This window comes from Neodiprion virginianus, chromosome 7, assembly GCF_021901495.1.
Source record: "Neodiprion virginianus isolate iyNeoVirg1 chromosome 7, iyNeoVirg1.1, whole genome shotgun sequence".
NCBI classification, from domain to species: domain Eukaryota; kingdom Metazoa; phylum Arthropoda; class Insecta; order Hymenoptera; family Diprionidae; genus Neodiprion; species Neodiprion virginianus.
The window spans coordinates 14523188-14539192 of NC_060883.1; the positions used below are offsets into that span (position 1 = coordinate 14523188).

The 16005-nt window shown below is 36.4% G+C and overlaps 1 protein-coding gene across 5 annotated transcripts in view; it reads right to left on the minus strand.

Moving 5' to 3' along the window:
- Positions 1 to 16005, minus strand: part of LOC124308743 (GTP-binding protein Di-Ras2) — a 310047-nt gene that overhangs the window by 218970 nt on the left and 75072 nt on the right. The window lies entirely within an intron of this gene.

Here is a 16005-nt window from a genome sequence, read left to right on the forward strand (position 1 = left end):
TAAAAATTTTAATTACACGTTTTTATAACAAGACTAATTAAATTAAACTTTGAATATCTTCCTCTAAAACTTTAAATTTGTCTTTTTATTGAAAGGTAGGTGTACTTTGAATGTGTATTTTCGCTTTCTGCCTAATATAAGTAAAAATACACACAGTCCATGAATTGAACAAATAGTAGGTACCTGAAGTATCTTCGTAAAAACAATTCTTAAATAAAATTTACATACAGTATCTGCAGTTACATACAATCAAGACGGGATTTCTAGATTTCTCCATAGTTTTTTCTCGTCTCGAGTAAAACCAGGTTTCCCGATTATTCTCGCTTCAAGAAGTCTCGACCAGAAACCCAAGCCAGGCGTTGTAATGGCCGAATCTCAGCTTCTATTGAATACAGCCGCTGACTCACGGCTCCACGGGCAAACTCGTATCCAGTTAGTTATAGATCAGTGATTGCAAAGCTCGCTTTCGCACCGCTTTGCTTGTCCAGTGGGTGTATTACGCGAGCCCCAAGGGTATCCCTTCCTCGCCCCTTTTAACTGCTACACCCTCTTTCCTTACTGTCCACGCAGACAAAACCTCTTTGCGGCGTAGTTATCCGACACTAATTGCTTATTCCGACACTGCGGACAACTTGGAGTGAACACATCCGACCCGCACCCAACCCACAAACTCGTTAGAACGGCCACTGCTTGCGGGAAAAGGAATAGCGAACGGACGAACGGATGGATGGCCAGGTGTAAAAAACCGAAATTTAAAAAACCGAGGATCTGCGGGCTCGTGTAATCCTTTTTGTTCGTTCTCGGGCAACGGATATGCTCATAGCTCGCTTCCAAAACCTGACGACTTTTATTCCTCGTATTGTCCAATCGGGATTTTTATTGATCTCAACCATAATTCTTACAAACGCTCTGTCGTCGCGACCATTAAAGGTGAGACATCAGGCTTTTGTGAAGCAATTAAAAATATCATTAGACTGAATAGGGTTTTAACTGTAGAATCGAAGACGAGCGAGTCGAATTTCATTTCAAGTATATCGATTTAAGGATGTATTGGACGCAAGGTCGAATCAGAAACATATCGAAACGAATACATAATAAATACTACAAAATTATACTCTACTCATTGATCAGAAGTCAGGGAAAGAGAAATAGTGTATTGAGTTTCAAGTGGAAAAATTGGGTGATTTCCGATGAGTGTGAAGTTTGCAGCGTGAGACGCAACTAGACGAGTGCTGTATCCACACGAGTACGAGTATTGCAATCGCAAAAGTCTGGTATGATCGCAGCATAAGCAAGGCGAGTGTTGCAATCGCACGAGTCAAATATTGTCCATTCACACGTCTGACACACGCTATTTTTCCAACATCCGTGAAAGAAAGTTTGATTTAAGAAGCAACGAAGGTGCCACTGTCAGTGCGTGAAATTGCGATTAGGTTACTTGAGTTCAGTGACACAATGCGTAAAATAAAGTCATAAATCATCAAAATAATTCCTGAACAGTCTATCCTATAACAAAAATTTCCTGCATTTTTCATACAAATACTTTTTTTTGTAAGTCTGATGTGTAACAAGTTATTTTGAAAAAGAAATATTTTTTGTAAGTTTAATATTTTGTACTAAGATGGTGGACGCCCCCCCCCCCCCCCCCCCCTCAAGTTCGAAATATTGAACTAAGTAACACATATCAAAGTCATTACTACACCACCTTTTGTAGGGCAAAGGCTTTGTTTACTCCTTATTGACTGGATTAATAATGACTCTTCTTACTCCCTGACAAATTTCGACGCTTCCGGGTTAAAAGATCTGCGGTACCTGCACTTGATAACCTATTATGAATCAAAATACCTGACAACACTTAATTTTTTTCCCGCTTGAATGCGTCAACGTATCTCTTGATTGCAGCAATTATTTATGAGTCTCGCAAACCGTAAGTATGTCACGCAAATAAATTTCGATCCTTATATCGTGCAGTACATACTGCAGGCAAGATTTTCTATTGTGATCTTAAACTTCGGCCCACGAAAATTTTGTTTTCTAGACGACATTTTGGTATACGATTTTCTAGCTTCATGCATTTTCCACATTCTTGTTATTTTTTTTTGTCATTATACCTGCATAAAAAATTATGAAAAATGAAATATGAAAATAAGATATGTGCAGTTTGTAATTAATTAGAACCAAACAAAACCTCCACATTGCCACGCACTCCGTTTTGAATATTCACCACGTCGCAATTCTATCATTGCACACAGCAAAAAGTTTCCGATTTTCAGAGATGAAAATAATGTCATTAACTCAATCAAGATAATGATTATTGTATAAAAAAATTTCACATTTGCTCAGTGTTGGCAACCATACTATAATTGTAGTAGACATATCATAATTTTGTTACTTATACTATGTACTCGTAAAATAACATCAGTACTGTTTCGAACTGTACCTACAAAGTTGAAAAAACTACGTCCGTATTAGTTTCTCACGAGCAATGCTTCTCACAACTAAACTGCTGTTGCCATCGTGTGTCCTCCGCCAAACCGTAATATTCTTATGTCAAACATTTTTCTATAGCATTTCTCATTCCCGAGATATTCTAATGCACAGTTTAAGTTCGGATACCGTGTATAGAAACGTACAACACTATAGAATGAAATTAAAAAAACTGGCTCCAGTGGCCTATACGTCTTTTATCAATATTTACAACCAAATATTTTTTCTTAATGTAATAAGAAGAGACATCGCTAAATAACTAAAAATAAAACGTTATTTATAATAGACGAAACTGTGACACATAACATTTCACCTGCACCTATTTAAATTACATGTTTTCCAGAAATAACGTCGAAACGATTACTACACTGTACCCTGCAGTATAAGGAGCTACAGCAGTTACGCCATGTAAATTGTGGTGTATAAATGCTTTATCCATCTCCCATGGAGACTAGTTGCAAAGGCAATGTGCGTGTCTGTGCGTACAAGGTAATTTTGGGTCCGTAACCGAGGCATCGTCGAGGATCCGCTTGTCCGCGCTTGCAATTGTAGACGCCGTAACTTCATTATCGCTCGTAGGCAGCTGTTACGCCTGCATTCAACGTTTTGTAAAAGAGAAAACAGCCGATAATTGGTCGTAGTCAACTCACGTCATGTGGTAAAGTACTGTCGAATTTCGAACTCCAAACCCTCGAGGCGTTCGATTCTGACTGTTTATAGAAATTACGGCTAAATAGACAAGGCACTTGAATAAAAGAAAATGAAGAAGGTAAGCAGATGTATGAAATACAGACGAATAAATTATTTGCAAAATGGCTGCTGAGCAAACAAAAGCTCTACAAGTTTTTCTTATATGTATTTATAACTCATAATTAGTCGTTCAAAACTCAAGGAATACGTTTTTTACCAATTTGCAATTTCTTTCCTACTCTGTTGTGGCATTATAGATTTGTAAAATTTAGAGATTCATATGAACTGGTGATATTCACATTAAAGTTTTATTTTTAAGAGAAATTTGATTTTACTGGAAAAAATAAAATTACTAAAAATGAATGGGCTACAGGATCTAAATCAGATGAGGTAAGAAAGCAACCATAAAAAAATCTCCAACAACATTTTTGCGCGAATGACGGTGAACTGAACACGAATAAAACATGAGAGTCATATACCTAGTAACGTGACAAGCTGGACGCGGCGTTTGAGGCAACAATGACGTGAGAGACGAGATTCACGGTAACGCGGGAGGATTCTACGAGATGACGCCGAACGAACAACAGAATACCTCGTATTCCTCGTTTCTCTTCCTCGTTTCCTTCTTATAAATAACGTAAAGTGAAAAAGCCGTCTACAAAAGCGAAAACTGCGAAACCGACTTCGACTGATAACCAGAACTAAAGCTAAATAAAACATAAGGAACAGCAGATAACCGGTGGCTTGAAGAAGCAGAATAGTTTTACAATTAGACGCATTGCAATAAAAAGAGAAACAAAATATTTTATAGTGAATATTTTATGCATAAAAGGCAATTTTAAATCTTGTGAATGTATGAATGGGTGAATGAATTACTTTTAATGATTTATATTTACAATTTTATTTATACAATCATATACCTCTAATTTATTCATTTGATAAAAGAACGAATGTGTTTTTTTTCAAATTTTCACGTATTTATGATTTATAATAAAATTGACGATTTACTCATGATGTCACACAAATCAATAATTCATTCGATATATATGTAAACTGTCAAATCAATTCGTCACAAACAACATCCCTAGTATGTGATAAAAATAAACCTGAGTAAATTCGAATAGCATAAGCTTAGAAACTACCAATTTGAAAAAGGGTTTTGAATCAGTGTATACAAAGTTACTAAACTTTGGGGTTTTTTATCCGATTCTAATGGTTTCAGCTTATTTTATTCGCTAACCCGACCTTCACATACTGTCTAAAAAACATTCAAAAAATCTTGTCTTATTGAATGTGCAAATGTAATTATTGATGAACATCTGTTGCAGCGTATTTACACGAATTCGTTTTCGTCTTTTTTGACGATAACTATGTGTGTAGCAAAATTTGACATTCTAATTAATAAACTTCTCAATTTTCTTATTTATTAGATTATGTTATTTGAGGTTGCTCAAATTCGTTTCTGGCACATAGTATGTATCTAAGTCGTTCCATCCGATTGCACCGTCATCGTCGGATATAACAATGCTAGAATGTTTTTTCAATTGGTTTTTTTTTTTTTGTCTTTCAAACTTTTGATTCTGACTCGACGATACACTCACGATTACGAATACCGCCCAACTTAAAACTTTGACAAAAAAAATATCTCCCTCTTTATTCAAGCTTTTTGACAAGTACCCTAAACCATAATGTGGGTCATTTCAAATTACCCATCACCCTCAGCATCAAATCGCTGAGATAAATTTATCAAGTGGTTATATCGTTTTTACCAGCTAGTTATCGGAACTCTGGAAAATGTAAATCTCATGTGATTTATACTTTCAACTCTCTTTTTCTCTTTATCTCGCTCTTTTTTCTCTTTCTCATTTTCATTCCCTCCGGCTTCGTCTCGTATACCGTAAAAGATGAAGCAAAAAAAGAAGAAGAATGACCTAGGGTGTAAATGAAACTTCTATACCATATATGTGTATAGAAATATGGTGTGATGATTATATAGTACGATGTTATAAGTATGTACAGTAGCGCTCAAAAGTATTTTGATAATATGAGATGCATTCTTACTTTGATCAATCGTTTTTCTTACCTTTCGTAATTTTAACTTCATTTTTGAGTAATCGAGAGATAATTTTCAACAATTATACAGAACATCGAATTTGTTTCAACAAAAAATATTATTGATTTTTGTAGTTTGTTCTTACATGTAATTAACCCAATTACTATCTTTGTCAAAATACTTTTGAGCGTTACTATATCTATATGCTCGCATTGTATACAGAGTGTTTTCAAGTAACCGCTGCGGTATGTTGGGTTGCCTACCACTGAGGAAAACAAATATCGGTCCAATTTATCAGTAGATAGCGCATTTAAGGTCATGTAGTACTCCTACCTTTGCCAACCGAGCAGCCCCACCCTTTTTCGTCCTATATTAGATAAACATACGACCGCAAAGGGTTCAAATTTCGACGGTGTATCGCTCTTCTGTAGCAGAATTCAGGAAAGTTACTGATATCCTGGAGATCGTCAAATACATATGTCGTTTTTTGACACGTGTTACTATTTCCATATTTCCCGCATTTCAGGGGCCAAAAAGTGAAAAGTTGAGATACTTTCCGCCATACTAGAAAGAATAAGAAATAAGATGAGCTATCGTGAGACTTCTTTTATGCAATATTGAGGTCGCTAGACGAGAACTAGGAATTACAATAATTTCGTAAATGAAAGATAATAATGGAATAACTTTCCTGAATTCCGTCACAAAAGAATGATGCACCAGAATGCTTCGGAGTAAAAATATTTTCTATTCGAACATCGCAAATGCGTAAAAGTCAGTGTAACGCTTTTATACCAGCTACTCGAGAATACGCAATGAGTCAGGTGAGCAGTTTGCTACACGTCTGCTGCTGATCGCTGGTCAGCTCGTGAATTTATACCGAAAATTCAGTTCGATCTGCATGGACAGAAATTTTTGACGATTATTTCATCGATCTATGTACGCTAATTTGGCAAGGCTTTATCCATGCAACTAGAGAGCTGGAGTACATAAATAGTATTGGCATCGGATTCGCAATGTTATAAGATCATATCGATTCGTGGAAGCGTACGCGAGAAAAAGTATATCATATTCTAACACCGCATAGGATTCACCATGCTTCTTTCGCGTATGATTTTACGAATTAATGGTACCATTTCTACACTTTTTTTGTACAGAGATCATCATATTATAAGTACATATTTTTGATGCTGTATTTTAAAGGATTGTTAACGAGATTGCTCTGGACATTCTATGCATGAAAAGTATAAACCTCTCCATGGAATAATAGGCACAAATTTTTGTCCGTGTGGTTTTGTCGCTGCCCTGCCGCTGCTAATGGCGACGAAGGAAAAAAGATCATCTCTTGGTTATGCCAGGTCCGTCTGTCTCATAAAGCCGTGCGCCGGGTCTTCATTATTTATGTGTATAATGAACACAAAGTCAGCCAGATGTCATAGTATAAGATATTGCAATATTCGTAATCATTTTTTTTTTATCGCTCGTAATTTCGTCAAATCGTAGCAACGTAAACTGCAAAAAATGTTCTAATTTTTTTCAGATCCTCAGACCTTATCTTTTCCTGAAATTTCCCGAAAATTCTTTGAAAGATAAGGGGGGAAAATCGTTATCTTTTGCTAAAAATGCATTGATTTGAAGAAAAAGTTATGAAAGGAAATGAGAATTTGTTTTCATGCTCAAATAATTTCAGCTGCAATCCTGCAAACAGCGTTGGCAAAGAAAGCATTGCTATTTTGGTGAAAATATCGAATCGTGAAACATGTTTCCTTTTTTCGTTTTTTGTTCTTGCGCAAAATACATAAAAATACACAAGTCTCGAATTACAATTAAAAAATTGTTTAATTTTCGTGCATGTAATCCGACGCAATGCCCCTATGACATCGGTGTGAATGTGTTTCTTAGTTTCGCGTACACTTTAGGGATGAAAAAAGTTGATCTTACGACCTTGCGTCATTACCAAATATGTTGAAATAACTATTTCAGAATGGCCCTATTCATCTAACATACAACCTTCAGGCTATTAAATTTTCAACAAACAATTTTCAAACATAAAGGGTAAGATTACCCACCTGGCACACGTTTCTCGGTTTATTTTACTGCATCGTCTTTTAATAATTACATACGAATGCTGCGAGAAGAAATAAATTATTTTAGTCAATTAGTATGAGCTTTCAATACGAAAATCAGCTTCATGACATGATTTATAAACCTCACGTTTCATCAACTAATTTATACCAAAGAGTTTCCAAAAAAGTTGCAGTTTTTATTTCTCCGTAAAATTGAGAGAGCAAATTTCCTGCGGAGAAAAGTGAAGGTATTAGGCGAAATTCTGCACTACCATTAATGTTTAACAGAGTACTAATCACCCTACGCCTTTATACTTACCCCTCAAGCGGATCAGCCAACCTAATACGATGATATAGTACCTAAAGTTCAATATCTAAGGAACTAAGGTTCCCCGTAAATATAGATACATGTATCACCCGCCTTCAAACTGTCTTGTGTGCCGTCTTAGTCTCGCGATAAATAATGATTACCGGCCCCAATGTGATGCCAGAGATCTCGTTACGACAGCCGCCGCAAGCCACCTGCGCAACCCCCGATTCCCCTGTTTTCAATTAGTTTCCTCGATCAATCAATTGATCTCCAGATATATTGGAAGCTTTTCTTTTCTAAAATTCTCGAGAGAAGACATCATTTTAACAGAAATCGATTCTACAGAGTTCGTTTAAACAGAAAGTGAAGCCTTACTTAATCTAACTTTCGGGGCGATGCAGTCACCTTCTCGGACCTTATCAGAGGATTGCGTGTTGTGGTATCAGATATGGCCCAACTTATTCTGACCTTTAAAATACTACAATTCCGGACAAATAATTCTGAATTTGTTCTGTAGAACCGGGCGACGTGGGATTATTTTTCTGCAGAAACGATCTCTGTAGAAAAGATTTCTGTAGAATAGCCCTGCTTCATTCTTCAGATATAATCGTAGAAAAATTTCAGGTATACGTATTATTGTATAGTTGCTGGAAATTATTGTAATAAAGTGGGTACTGTGGACAGCGAGGAGTTTATGACTGTGTAAAAATTGCATAAATGGCACTGATTGCGATTACAAGTTGATTATACAGAGAATACAGGGATTGCAAAAGAATTCCAAGGATTATAGCATATTACAGCAATTTCAATTATATTTCAAAAATAGCAAGTGATCAAGAAAAGATGTTAGAATTACAATAAGATTTTTCGGATTAAGTGCAATGAGATAATGTATATTACAAAGAAATTACAACTAATCACAAAATTTTAAGGATCACAAGGATTTACAGGAACTATAGAAGATTTGAAAGAACGTAGGGATTTCGCGGATTGCAAAGATAACATGAAGAATACAGCAATTACTAAAGATTATAGAAATTACAAGCATTTCAAGGATTAGGGAGATCACAAGTACTTTAAGAATAACGAAAATTACAAAAACTTCAAGGATTACAAAAATTACAAGAACTTTGCGGATTGTAGAAGATTACGAAGATTATATCGGATTGCAAGGTTTATAAAGTCTCATAAAGATAATGTAAAAGATACAAAAGGAATACAAATGATTCCAAAGTATTGCAATGGATAACAAACTTCATTAAGATCAAATAAGATAACAAAGATTAGATGAAAATACACGGCCTCTGTACGTCAGATTGCAACAGTGATTAACCCCTCTATCACAGTAAAGTGTTATAAATAACAAGAGTTTGTTACACGTTTTTGCGCGGAGCATAAAATTGAGGTTAGGTTCGCGTATTGTAAGATTTATTTGCGATAGCGCATGTACGCAATACAGAAAAGACCACTTTTAACTCCTAGAAGTCCTAGGAATCGTAAGAGTTAAAACCGGTCTTTTCTGTACTCCACGCATCCGCATTCGCAAACTCACTCTATACCATCATAGAAACGAATACTTTGTGTACGAAAAACACGCGTGAAAAAACGCATAAAACATGCTTGCGTTAAGCGAATAATTTTTCTTCATACTTTGGTCGAAAGTACGTACTTTCGGCCCTGATTTCAAGGCAGAAAGTCTAACTTTTGTGCCTTGCTAACGCTATGGATGCGCCCTCTACAACAGCGGGAGTAAACATTTCTCTCGCGCATGCCAGTACGCCAGACTGCCACAACTGCCGTCATTGTCGGCTACTACCACATAGTTAACCATAATTGTGTTATTGTTTTTCCGCAGTATCGAGAGATAACCTTAAAGTTCTTTAATTTATATTAATTAGATTCTAATTAGATACTCAAAAATAAAATACAATGAGTGAAATCACCTCGAGTGAGGAATCTATGGACGAGGAAGAAGTGATCAGAGATTTTGATGCAGAGGCTGACTCAATAATACAAACCGGCACATTACCAAAGAAGTCAGCAGACAGGTACAAATTAGTCTACGATGCGTACAAAAAATGGAAGATAGACCATACAAGTTCTGTGTCAACTTCAGAAGAGACTAATTTGATTGTATATTTTAAAGAATTGAATAAGAGGTTAAGCCCTCCAACTTTATGGTCCTTTCGATCAATGTTAAAAAAGACCTTAAGTGCAATCGAAAATATTGACATTAATAAATTTCAAAATTTGAGAAGTTTTATTAAAAACAATTCTAAAGGACATAAATCTAAAAAGTCATTAGTCTTTGAGTGGAATCAAATAATGGACTTTATAAATAATGCACCAGACCTCACACATTTAGTTACAAAGGTAGGTATTAAAATTAATTTTATCAAGCTCTTCATTAAATCAAAATCTCAATTTCATAATAATAATTATTATTATTATTTCAGGTGATTCTTATATTTGGCATTTGTGGGGCCATGCGATGTGATGAGCTTAGTAAAATTGAATTGGATAATATCGAAGATCTTGGTGATAAGTATCTTGTTTCTGTTAGCGAAACGAAAAATGATGTTCCTCGTAAATTTATAATTGGGGAACATTTTTATCCCAAGGTCAAGCAATACAGCTCTTTGAGACCTGAGGAACCTTTTACCAACAGATATTTTATCAAATATTATAATGGAAAATGCCTGAAGCAAGTCATCGGTAGAAATAAAATCGGTGAAACGCCTTACTTGGTAGCATCGTATTTAAAATTGCCTAACTATAAAAAGTATACTGGACATTATTTTCGGAGAACTAGCGCGACATTATTATCTAACTCAGGTGCTAATATAACAATGCTGAAACAATTAGGAGAATAGAAATCTACAAATATTGCACAAGGTTATTTTTTTAATCAGATTGTTTATAATATGATCGTTAAAAATGAGTTTATTATATTCATATTTAGTTCTTGAATAGGTACTGAAATGATACTTATTTTGTTTCTGAAAATCTTATTCAACTTTTTACAAGATATGTGGAGAATTCGATGAAAAATCAAGAAAAAATTTATGAAAGCATAACCTATGCAGCCGCATCCACCGTAACTGATCCAGAACCATCAACAAGTTCAGCGAAAAACGACTGTTCAGTCAAAATAACAAATCCAAAAAATTCTGATGAACCTTCACATGCTAAAGTAGACTTTCACACCTTTTCTGACGATTTTGAAATTGATGATGAGGATCTTGCTAGGATTGATGAACTTGATGAACCTGAAATACCGAAGTCACCACTGGTGTTTTTCAGAACCGCGAGCAACAAAAAAATTCTTGAACCTAGGAATAAACAAATGATAAAACCTAGTCATTTCAAAAAAAAAAAACCAATTTCGGTTTTTTTCAAAAAAAAAGACAATAAACCACCGCAAAATCCGATCAAAGTCATCGGAACCGATCATTATACAAGCGAACAAACGTCACAATCAATCTCTTTTAATTCAACTACTGATCAAAATCTGGTTAATATTTATCAAAACTGTACATTTCATGGAAATATTATCAACAACTTTTATTTCGATTGCGATAAATAGAAAGATGACAAAAATAATAATTTATAATAGTACTATCATATAAATTTAATAATTTCGTTCTTTTTTATGCTAATACAATAAATAATATATTTGTTATTTATTTATAATTATAATTTTAATTCATTACTAAAGATATTTCTTCAAATTTATATTTTTCTTCCAGTATAATTGTATTTAATGCCTGCCCCCGACCAGCAGCACTCGCTTTGCTCGTCGGCAAATGTCGGACAGGCATTAAAAAAGGATATGCATATTTATCTATCGTACTTTCGACCGGCTATGAAGAAAAATAGTATACACCACACGGGCCGATAGTATGAAAGCCCTGAACTGCGCGCCGTGGAGCCCTCGGCTTCACCTCGGGCCCTACTCCGCGCAGTGCAGGAAATTCATACTTTCGGCCCTAGTAGTGTAATATACTATTAATTCCGTTTATGTGATTCAATGGAATGGCTCACTTTTTATTACATTTTATTCAAGCCAAAGAAATCCCTACTTGTGAGAGTATTATAACTATGATAATCTTAGAAAATAGCAGCTTACGTTTTGAGAATAAATAAATAATAATATAAAAGGGGTTAACGAAATGTATTGAGTGAAAGTACGTCAAATAAAATGGAGGCAAATATAAAATTCATCACTTTACATATAAGCAAATTAACATAACCTTAGTCAACACATTATCCGACACGACATTATTCACGCCGCGTATTATTCGATAAAGGCTTATTCTACATGGAATTTATTCGACACATGTGAGATGTAGTTTTATGAATTGTCTACCATGTGTTCAAACACTTTATTAATTAGATCCGTACAAAATAATACAAGCCAGGACTTTATGAAGAAATTATTGGTAATATATCTGAAATTTTCAAGCGAGAATTAACAAAAGGCAAAAAACTGGTCTTTGGTATTACTTTCGATGAAATGAATATAAAGCAATTTAAAGAGTGGGATGACAAAATACACATTCTTAGAAAGGTCTTGTAAATTCGGTGGCCAATTGGAGGAAATAAACAAACCTGTCGAGGGGGAATTACGAATGCATCAGTTTTTATGATAGTACATATTAATGGCAGATTCAAAGCTCCAGTAGCTCAAAGAACTGCTTGCGAAGCATTAAACGCAAATCTAAATTATAAAGATAGATACAATTTCAAACCATATCTTAAATATCCTGATATATTGCAAACTGTTTCTATTTTTTATGATCCTTGTCATTGCATTAAGCTCGTGCAAAATTATTTTTCTTTGAAAGGGCCAATAATTTATAATAAAAACGAATACATTCATTGGGGATTCATTGAAAAACTGGACATGAAGTAGGAGAGTGAGAGCATAGAGCATTCAAGATCAAAAATTGGCATGATAATTTTCATAAAGAAAAAATGGAAGTTTTTTTGGCTGCTGAAGTATTAAGCAACAGTTATATAGAAGTAATCTTGACCTCGTAGATTAATTTTGGGAAAACTCTTGAAAGTGAAGGTCTTGTGATTAACAAAAATATATTTTTTGTGTCAACATTTCGACCCTTCGTTTAGAGTCATCCTCAAGAAAAATTTTATTCAATCAATAATCTATAAAAACAATTGAAACCTATAGACTTCCAATGATAGCCGCGTAAACAAACAAAATAGCGTAAATCAGTCAGGTATTAATTGGACGCTATGAATTTTTTACTCTCGTTATCTTATGATTGATATCTGAAAAATTAACGTTGGTCTTTATAATGTTAACCAAGTGTTGCTCGATATTACCTTGCTATTGTGTGTACTTAATTTTGTTTCATTCATTTTAGTTTGTCATGGGCATGTCCATCTCTATTGTGTTTTTTCTACCATATAAATCCAAAACTGAAAATACGATGTGCCCCTCTTGAAACATTACAAGGGCAGTCCCTTGATATATATTCTGTATTTTTATTTGTTTACGCGGCTATCATTGGTAGTCCATAGGTTTCAATTGTTTTTATAGATTACTGATTGAATAAAATTTTTCCTGAGGATAACTCTAAACGAAGGGTCGAAACGTTGACGAAAAAAATATATTTTTGTTAATCACAAGACCTTCATTTTCAAGATTTTTCGTACAATTAAGCAACAGTGTCTCAGCCGAAGGGCGAAGCACTCTTAAAACATGATTTTTTTCAAGTCCAAATAAATTGTATTAAGTCTAGCTTTTATTTACCAACTACAGCTTAATTTTTAGAGGGCCTGTATTGTTGCCTTGAAATTCGATATGTTTTAATGGTATGATTTATGTATTGTGACGGCCATACTCCGCTTACGCGAAAATAACCGGGTTATGGACACGCTAACACAAAATTATTTTAAACACGAGAAAAAGAAATGGAAATACTTAGGCGCCAGGCTTTAAAAGGCTGGAGGAACAAGTAATAATTCTTTATTGTATTGCCAATTGGCATTTACACTCATTTTCTATCTTTTATATTTCATTATTTCTTTACTTCATTTCTTTATTTATTCTTAATCCTATTCTTAATCCTATTTATATTGCACACTTAAATACTTCAGCCTTGTATTCTTATCCTCCTGAGTCCTTTCTTCCCTTTCTCCCTTGTGTCCTTCTCTCCTTTATTCTACTCCCTCCCGTTTCCTCCCTTTCCCTTGTCCCGTCCGACCAGCCGGGTGAGGGGTCAACTCCTCAGCTCAAACGGCTGCCCGCCTGTCCCGCGGTCCTGTTCTTCCCTCTCTGCCGCCCTCTGCCTCGCCTTTTCAAGTCTCTTCCCCCAATCTCTGTCCATTCCCTTCTCGTCCACTATCTGTCTTGTCTCCCCATTCCATCTCAGCTCTTCCACGCACCTCTTCGTCAGATGTTCCAGCGTTTCTTCTTGATTCCCACATATCCGACAGACTCTGTCGACCTCGTCCAGCCAGTACTTGTTTCCTCTTTCCTCGTTTCCGCATCTTAATCTCGCAATCGTTCTCACTCATCTGTCCCTCTTGTTCCTGCTCCTTCTGATGTACTCTGGCACCGCCTGCGTCTGTGTTTGTCTATATTTCGCTGCACTCCTTGAATTTCTGATTTTATCCCGTCTTTCCTGTGTCTGTACTTCCTTGTCCCTGTCCTCCAGTCTCCTGCTCACCTCTTCCCCTCTTGTCCTCGCCATCTCCACCCACTTGGAGCTTGCTCCGCACCTGTTAAGGTATTTCTCCCTTTCTTCTCCCCATCTTGTTCTCTCTCCCCTTTCCTCACCTCTCCTTATATTCTTCCAGCACTCTCTCAGGCGGTGTTTCGTCGGATCCCTGTTAATTTTCTCTTCGAAGCTAATTTGTCTCTTTTCATTTCTTCCATCACTATATATCCAGGTGTTGTGCACTGCAACCCCAGTACCCATTTCATGTACTTCTTTTGCACCCTCTCTACGTCTGCCCGCTCTTCCCAACCCCACACTTTCACCCCATACATCAGAATACTCTTGATTACTGAGTCGAAGACTTTCATTCTCCATCTCACGTCTCCGGCGAAATTCCTTTCTCCTATACTCCATATTTTCCTCATCGCTGGGTTGGCCTTTCTCACTCTTTCCTTCACGTGTTCCTCTTGTCTCCCATTCCTTGTGAATCTGTATCCTAAGTAGTCCATCGTTCTTGTTTCCTCCAATTCCTTCTCTTCCTACTTCCACTCGATCTTTCTTCTTCTTCCTCCCCCCTTCCCACATACCATCACCGTCGTTTTTTTTGGCGTTTACTGTTAGCTTCTTTCTTGCGAAGTATCTCTCCCCTCTCTTTGTCATCTGCTGCATCTCTTCCTTTGTTTCTGCCATTAGTACCATATCGTCCGCATATCCCAGCGTCCATATCTTTTCCTTGCCTATGACTACTCCTCCGTCCTGCCCCTTCGTCATCACCTCCTCCAGATCTGCTACATATAGGTTGAACAGTGTCGGGCTGAGAGGGCATCCCTGCCTTACCCCCTTTTCCACCCAGAACCCCTCGGACACTTTCTCCCCGATTCTCGCCTTGCATCTGGTTTCAGCATATACCTCTCTGACCTTCTCTACTAGCCCCTCGCTCCCTCCTTTTTCTCTCATTGATCTCCACAGTATCTCCCTGTCTAGCTTATCAAAGGCTGCCTTCAAATCTATGAACACCAGGTACACTTTTCCTTTTGTCCTCTTTATTCTTTCTTGTATCACATGATTCAGTACGTAGATGTTATCCATCGTTCATCTCCCCTTCCTAAATCCCGCCTGCGTGTCTCTGAACCCCCCTTTTTCTTCCATCTCCTGTATAATTTTTTTAATTATGATCGCTGCATATACCTTATATGCCGTTCCTGTCAGTGTCACTCCTCTATAGTTCTTCACCTCCTCCTTGCTTCCTTTCTTGTGTATCGGCACTATTATCCCATCTCTCCACTCCTCTGGATATCCTTTCCCGTCCCACATCCCTTTTATCACTCTTCCTAGCTTGTTTCCTAGAATTTCTTTTCCGTATATCCACGCCTGGTTTTTCATTCCATCCCCTCCCCCTGCTTTATTTCTTTTTAATCTTTTTATTTGTTCCATTACCTCTGCTTCACCCACGTTGCTGCGTGTTATCCCTTCTCTTCTCTCCCTTTCTTTTTTGTTGTTTCCTCTACTTCTGCTTCCCCCCAGGTTTTCGGTGAAAAAGTCTACCCATGTATCTTCTCCTATCTTCTCACTTATCCCCGAGTTTTTATTTCTTTCTTTTTTCACATATTCCCACGCCTCCATCTCTGATCTGATGAGCTCAACTTTCTGCTCCTCTTATCTCCTCCACGCCATTCTCTTGTTCTTACACATGTTGCCGTATTCCCTTCTCTTTTT